An 8,188-nucleotide genomic window follows, 5' to 3' on the forward strand; every position below is an offset into this window, starting at 1 on the left:
CGTTGTGGGGCTTCAATTGTGGAAGCGTGCGTGGAAAATCGAAAAGCGTAGCGTGGAAATCGCTATGACACACGTGGTTATATTTCTGGGCCGTACTAGTGTCAGCAGCTGTAAAAACAGTGAGGCTTTGTAGTTAGTTAGGCTTTAGGCATTAACCTTATTGAGCCACAGGTCGTCGTCGTCGTCCGTCTGCTTTGTTTATTAAACAATAAAAGGGTTTCAATGCTTTAGCACTCAATTTGGCACTGTGACCTAGAAGCGAACTGGACTCTAGCTTATATAGTAAGCGTTAGGGGTATGCAAGTATAAATATAATTTATTTACTAGCACACAGCAATTTACAGCTAATTTACTAATTTGTCAATTTTAATTCGTCTTATTTTATTCCCAACTCGTGTGTTAACATGCAATTTGGCATTTGAACACGTTAGATCAGCTGCAGATTCACAACAAAATTCCGTTTAAATGTTTGAGCGCTCTTTAATTGTTTATGCTACACATTAATTGTTATTAACAAAATTACATTGTTCAAATATGTGCATGTGCGCGTTATCTACACACACACACACACGCTGCTAAGTTTTAAAATTTGATAAACTGCATTTTGTCATGCAATAAGCAACTAAATTCAAATTTATTACTTTATTTATATTAATACAATAATTATTTGTCGACACCTGTTATGCATTTCAAGCTTATCAAAGAGTTTAATTATGAATTAAGTTTTAATGTTTTAACAAATGCATTTTATTTTATTATAAATTAAATAATTGCTGTACGTTTCTATTCTATTTTTAGCACTTAACACTTTTAGCAAACTTTCTTTATTCACCGTATTCAGCGTAGCTTTTGACGTATTTTGCTGCCAGCTTTTTATCAACTGCAGGAATTGCTGCCAAATCGCAGCTATTTATACCCAAGGATGATGTCCTTTCTGACGTCTGCAGAAAAAGGCAGTGCGCATTAAAATTAATTTGCTTTCTAATATAGCAACAAAATATTTTAGCATAGAATAGCTTGCTGGCTGCGGACTTTTGTATACTCTACAACAAAAATATTAATTTAAAAAAATATATATTAAAATTAAAAGTAAAATTGTTTTTAAAGTTGAAAGCAAATTATATAATTTAAATAGCAAAATATATAAACCAAAACGTTTAATATTTAAAGAAAATCAAGCAAAGCATTAAAAATCATTAAAAAAATATATATTAAAATTTAAATAAAATTGTTTTTAAAGTTGAAAGCACAAATTAAAAAATTTAAATAAAAAAATATATAAACCAAAACGTTTAATATGTATTTAAAGAAAATCAAGCATAGACAAAACTGAAATTTAACTTAAAACAATTTATAAATTTATTTGTTCTTAGACTAAATTTCTTTTAAAAAGCTATTAAAAAAACAATTTTTAAGTTAAAAGCACAAATTTTAAAATTTAAATTGAAAAAAAAAAGTTAATTTAAAAAAAAAATAATCATGAACTTCAATTTTAATTTAAAACACTTATGTTAGACCTAAATAATTCTAATCTAATTAATCTATTAAAATGCAGTCTAATAAGAATTTCTATTAAGGCAGATAAACTCAACTCTCTTAAAAAAGAGTATAGCAGCAAGCAACAGGCGTAACGCAAAGGATAAAAAGCGAGCAGAGGCAACAGCCAATGACAGCTGAGCGCCTAGGGTTGCCGGGCTCAGCTCACTGAGCTGACCAATCAGCGAGCAGTGCGACTAGAACGCATTCCCATACACCCATGCGCATCGCCTGCGTGGGCACAGTGAAACAGGATCAACGCTGCTGGCAATTTGCTGCGTAAGTATTTCAACTGCAGTTCATTTCAAGAGTGTCGCCAGGCATTTTGTTTGCTTGCCTTATCAGCTTATCAGTCAGCGATTGTGAAAGACACAGATACAGATGCAAGCTGCCAGTTGCCAGTTGCATAAGCTGAAGTGCAACTTTGGTGCCCAAAGCAGCAGCTAAAAACACAATACATACATATGTATTACAACTATATATATATTTAAACAAAAGTCTGTGGGGAACTTAAAGCGTTCAGTTGATCACATCTTTGTTGAAGCTTATTACACAGTTACAACTGCGCTGCGAACGTTGCTGCTGCTGCTGCTGCTGCTGCTGGTGGAGGTCAATGTGCTTTGCTCTGTCTCAGAATATTTCGTCAATTTACCGCTACCTTCTACAGCTTTTGCACGTGCGCCTGTGTGTGTGTGTGTGTGTGTGTGTAAGCTTTTAATAGTGTGCGTGCGTATTATCAAATATTGAGCAATAAGCGCAGTCAGAATTTCAGTTTCAGTTTGGGTTTTTATTAAACACAGCTAAACGCCCACTGTACTTCTCACTCACTCGCTCTCTCTCTCTCTCGCACACTTTGTTGCTTTCATTGCATTGTTGCATTTAAGAAATTCTTTTTTTGCTAAAAATACATTTCGTTGAGGTTATTTTCATAAAAATTCTTTTGAAAATGCATACGGCATAAATTTTTTGACTGCAAAGAGCGCAAGAGCGAGAGAGAGCGCGCGCGCGCGCACTCTTTTGCGCTTTGCTCGCACGCGCTCTCTTAGCAACGATCACTGCGGCGCTTTCTCTCTGCGCACTTTCGTTGCGCTCTTTTTGTGCTCTCTTACTTTTACTCACGCTCGCACTCTCTTCCGCGCTCGCTCTCTCTCGCTCTCTAGTAAGGCGTGCTCAGTTTTTTCATGTTTTTGTGTTTTGATTCCATTCTTCTTCGCTAAGAACGTTCGTTGACCTTTTTGCTTGTGGGGCTTGTTGCTCTGGCGCTCTTGCTCTGTCTCTTGCTGTTACTGCTTCTTCTTCTTCTTCCCACTTAGCGGTACTTCTCAACCTGTTTTATTTCATTTTTTTTTCTTGCTTGCTTTCTTTCTTTCTCCACCTCCGCTGCTGCTGCTGCTGTCTTTGCTGACTGGTGATAAGTTTTCTCTTGCTGCATGTATTGGTGTAAATGCATGTGTATGTGTGTGTGTGTGTTTGCTGTAGAAGTCTTCCTGTTTATTTAACGATTAAAGCTAAAGGTGCGCTTTTTTTTTTGTAGCTTTGCTTTGTGTTTTCGTACGACTGCAGCTGAAGAAGCCTGCAACGAGGCACAGCTTCGATCGATGACGCGACCCCCAGGCAACTATAGCTTCTGACACTGACTTCCCAAACTCTCAGCATCTAATGAGAAGGTGATGTAAGCTTAGAGGCATTCATCGTAAAAACTATTGCATAAAAATAATATAATAAAATAAAAAAAAATTGAAGTTTATAAAGAAGATCAATATGTTTAGTTTTGTGCCTTTATTTATAATTTTTTTCAAATATTTTTATAGACAGCTAAGGCTAAAATAACTAACATAGCTATCAATAATATAATAAAATAAAAAATAAATAAACATTTATTTATATTTAACTATGGTTATAAATAACTAAGACTTCTGACACTGACCAAACATAGCTCTAGTCCTTGTATGGATTACTGAAACGTCGAAAAACTATTGTTTATGTAGTGACTAAATAAAAATTAAACAATAGGCTAAAAATAATAAAAAAAAAATATTTTCCTTTGTTTATTTATATATTATCTTAAGTATTATTTCAGACAGTTATAGCTGCTGGTGCTGACTTTTCGCACTTCTTACTCATAATAAAAACTAACGTATATGTAGTAACAAAAACACAATAAAAATTAAACAATAAAAGTAATAAAAATTAAAAAAAAAAAAAACAAAATTTCTTTTTTCATTTCTTCAGTTTATTTATAAATTTTTTTAAATATTATTTCAGACTCATAATAAAACTATCGTATATGTAGAAACAAAAACACAATAAAAATTAAACAAGCTGCATTAAAAATAATAAAATAAATATTAAAACAAAAGCACAAAATTTCTTCTAGCATTTCTTCAGTTCGTTTATAAAAATTATTAAATATTATTTCAGACAGTTAAAGCTGCTGTTAGTAATATTAAAAACTATCGTATAGTAGATAGTGCAAACTGATCTATGCATAAAAGTATTTAAGAATTAAGTATTCCGCTTAAACTTTATATTTACTTGCAGCTTGTATGGAATATCATATATGAGCAACCTATAGCTATAGCTATACCTGTCTGTATATTCCAACACTGTACGATGCTCAACTTAAACGTTTCCATGAGTGAGAAGCTCTGATGATGAAATGATTGCGCGCATGACTCTTGTTACTTTCCTGTTGCTGGGGTGTATTTTTGAGCGATGATCACGCATTTAATTAGCAGGAATTCTTTGTGTGTGTGTGTGCAGCTCTCTGCTCGTCTCTGTGTGCGTGTGTGTGTGTGTGTGTGTGTTCAGGTGCGCTGAGGTGGGAGGCTGTAACTGCGTTTTGAATTTTGCGTTGCAAACTCCTTTCTCCTTTCTTTGCTGCTCGTTTGTCGCTCGTGAATCTTTCTTTTTGTATTTTTTTTTTTTTTTTGGAGAGTTAAGCACCTTCTGCACAGGTTTTCTTTATTTTTTTTAGCATTGCAAGCGCATTGCAGTGGCGCTGGACAGTTGCAGACGAGTTCGTTACTGATGCCAGGCAACGGGCTGGGGCCCATTTAGTGTTCAAACGCTTGTCCACACGTCCAGTCCAGCGTGTAAGTAGCTCAGTGTCTCAGTATATGTGTCTCGTGCTCGTTCTTGGGCCACACACACACACATACAAACAAAATACTCGCTAGTTTGGCAAATGTACCGTTTGAAATTTGTTTGCGCGACGCGTTGTAAGCAACGATTTAAGCCAAAAGTGACAAGTGCGCTGTTGAAAAATGAAAACAGCAACTGGTTTGCTGTTTAAATTAAAAATTAAAATTAAAATGAGTGTGCAAAATTAATGTGTCATATACAAATTTATAACGTATACGCAACGTGCTTAAAGAACCCAAACGCTTGTAACATGCCCAGCACCATCCGAGGTGAGTTCAAAGCTAAAGTTAAGTTTTAAAATTATTACAACATGCACACAAATTTGCATAAAATCGAAGCCATGACAAATGTTTAAAGCTAAAATACGATTTGTCATGCTTAATGCATTAGCCTAAATATTTATAGACAAATTGTTGAAAGCTAAGCCATTTATTATGCGAAAAACAATTAATTTATATTGATTTTAAAATGGAAAAATAAAAGCTAAAAATAAATTCAAGGCAATTAAAGCTGCCAAACTTTTTACATTTTGAGCGTTTTCTAAACTGAAGGCAACAATAAAATTAAGCAACAATGTAATTAGTTAATGCACTCGACTATAGCATAGTTTATTAAATCTGGTGATATCTTTTAGCAGCAAGTCGAACTAGCATTAGCCTTGATTAGCTAAATTACATGCTGAATTACAAGCAAATGTCTATAATAAACATAAAAAATTAATTGAACGTATAAAAAGGCAAACGCTGCAACGGTTTTCAAATACGAAAAGCTATAGATAGCAAAATTTATAAACTGAAAAACAAATGCAAAACGCAGTCAAGCTTCAACGCACGCAATTGACTTGGCAAGGTTTTGTTGTTGTTGCTGTTGTTGGGGCAGCATTTCCGATTCTAGCTGCAGATGTTGCAACATCTTTGTAAACAACAACAACATTTTGATATGAAAGAAGCAGCAGCAGCAGCAAAAACAACAACGAGTTGCCTCATCGACGAGCCAACGTTGCAATAAACCAGTCGCAGTCGCAGTCGCAGTCGCAGTTGAAGTCAGCAGCTAATCTTGCAACACAGTTGCGCAACAAAGAATCCGACACAACGGTACTAACGTGTTTGTTGCTGCTGTGGCTGCTGTTGGCCTTTTTTGATTTGTTCTTGGCCAAAGCAACGGGCCACAGCCAGTTTCAGTTGCGTGTAACAGGTTTTTCCTCTTGAATAACTGGGACTTTCTTACGGGACTTTTACCCAGAGCTACTCACTGTGTTAGCTTTTTAGCTCTGCCCCAGCCCCAGTCTGTGCCAGCCAAGAGAAACAGGTTAGAATCGCTAACTGCAAACAAACCACAAGCCAGTAGAAAAAAAGTAGAAACAAACGATCGTTACAACGGTGAGGCACACATTTTGACGTTAGAACCAACGGCGCTTCCAACTTGCAGCGGCGTGCGGCAAGCAGCAAATTGTAGGCTTACAGCTAGAACCAGTTAGCTCTTGTTCGTCTTGGCCACAACTTGCGCAAACACAAACACACACACACACACACATGTACAGCATAGAGCACTAAATAAATCTAACATGATTTAAGCAACGGCAAAACATGAGATATTCATGCTTGGCGCTAACTGTTGACAATAACTATAACTCCTCAGTTGGCTGATATTGCTAATGATGCGTCAAGTTGGCTCAGCGTAGGGCCCACAATCTTTGCTGTTGCTGGTTGTGCAATGCTTTTGGCCAATTTGCTGTTTTCATTCTTGCAGCTTTTGATTTTTTTTTGTTGTTGTTGTTTGGCTATTTCTTAACGGCTTTGTTTGCTTTTGGCTTTTGTGTTTCTAACTGTTTTGAATTTTTATTGAGAGCAGCTGCAAAGCAACAAAATTTTGATTGATTTATATTGTTGGCTGGCATTTGTTTAACAAGTATTTTGCAATGGCCATAAAACTGGCTAAATAATTGTTGCCAATCATATTAAAAGAAATATTTTTAAAGCTTGCTGTCAAAAATATTTGAATGTGTTAAAATTAATAAAAATTTTGTAAGACAATAATAAATTTTAATATAAATATTTGTGCAAGCTATTGGTGCTATAAATGCGAAATCTTTTAATTAAAAATCTTTTTAAATCTTTTTAATACTTTTAGCTTTTTTTTTTTCAAATATATAAAAAATTACAATTTTCTTTATTTATTTATTTAATGTCAACTATGAACAGTCGGCGATGAAAATGATTACAAAAAATATTTCAAAATTAAATTTAAAAGTATAATATTTAAAAATTAAGCTTTTGCGTTTCTTTAAATTTGATAAGTTTATAGACTGGGAGTTTTAAACAGACCCAACATTCGTTGCAAGGATTGGGGAAAACCCAATCAGCTATAGGTTAGTGTTAATTATTAATAGTTAAAAAAGTAAAAATAAATCGCGTAGTCACAAAATCAGAGGGATCTATCGGTGTTGTTAACAGAATAAATTTTAAATGAAAAGGATAAATTTTGTTTTATTTTTTTAAAATTATAAAATTATTGTTTGATATTATTAATAAGTGTCGTTAAAATATTTGTGCATTGCACTTATGCATCAGCTATGAAGTATTAAAAGTATTACAAATATATAAAAAAAAAAAATACAAACAAAAATTACAGAAAATTATATTAAACAATAGACATTAGAAAATATTAAGTTTTGTTAATTTTTCTATTTTTGCTACAACTGAAAGTATGAACAATATGTGTTGCATATTAATTTGTAAGAAATATTGAATAAACCCTCTTTGCTATTTAAAGTGAATACATTTATTTTCAACACTACCAATCAATAAGCTTATCAAATTTATAAACAAAAACTTAATTTTAAAATAGTTTTAAATTTATTTTAAATATTTTTTGTAATCATTTTCTTTTACCGTCGACTGTTCATAGTTTAAATTACATAAATAAAGAAAATACTATTTAAAATCATATAAACATTGTTTTTAAAAATGATTGTAAAAATATTCGTGCATTTTTTTCTGTAATGTAATGATAAATAAATGTACAACGTATTGCATACAAATTTTTATTAAATTCGAAATGTTTGGCGCGCTTTATTCAAATTTACAAACCCCACGCACAAATTTCCCTTGAGCCAAAGATATTTTCACCACATGCACACGAATTTCCCGACGTGCGCACAAACGAAAACAGAGTGAGCAATGTGAGTGTGTGTGTGTGGAAGTGGAACGATAGTTGGCTTAAGGGTAGGAAAAACAACTGCGCAACAATGCCGCACACGTTTTCCAGTTTTTCCTGTCTATGCACTTGGCATTATGCCTACTAACCCTATTTTGCAGCGCAGCGAGTCCCATTTTCCTACTGCACACACAGACACAGACACACATATGCAAAGGCACCCCCAATGCATGTGACTGCGACTGCGACTGCGACTGCGATTTTCCCACACAAGTCCTTTTTTCCAAGCAGCAGCAGCTGAGCCGAGTGGCGAAACGGAAAGTGCGGCGAGAAATGTGTTTGTAGCGCACTT

The sequence above is a fragment of the Drosophila busckii genome, chromosome 2R, assembly GCF_011750605.1.
Source record: "Drosophila busckii strain San Diego stock center, stock number 13000-0081.31 chromosome 2R, ASM1175060v1, whole genome shotgun sequence".
Classification (NCBI taxonomy): Eukaryota; Metazoa; Arthropoda; class Insecta; order Diptera; family Drosophilidae; genus Drosophila; species Drosophila busckii.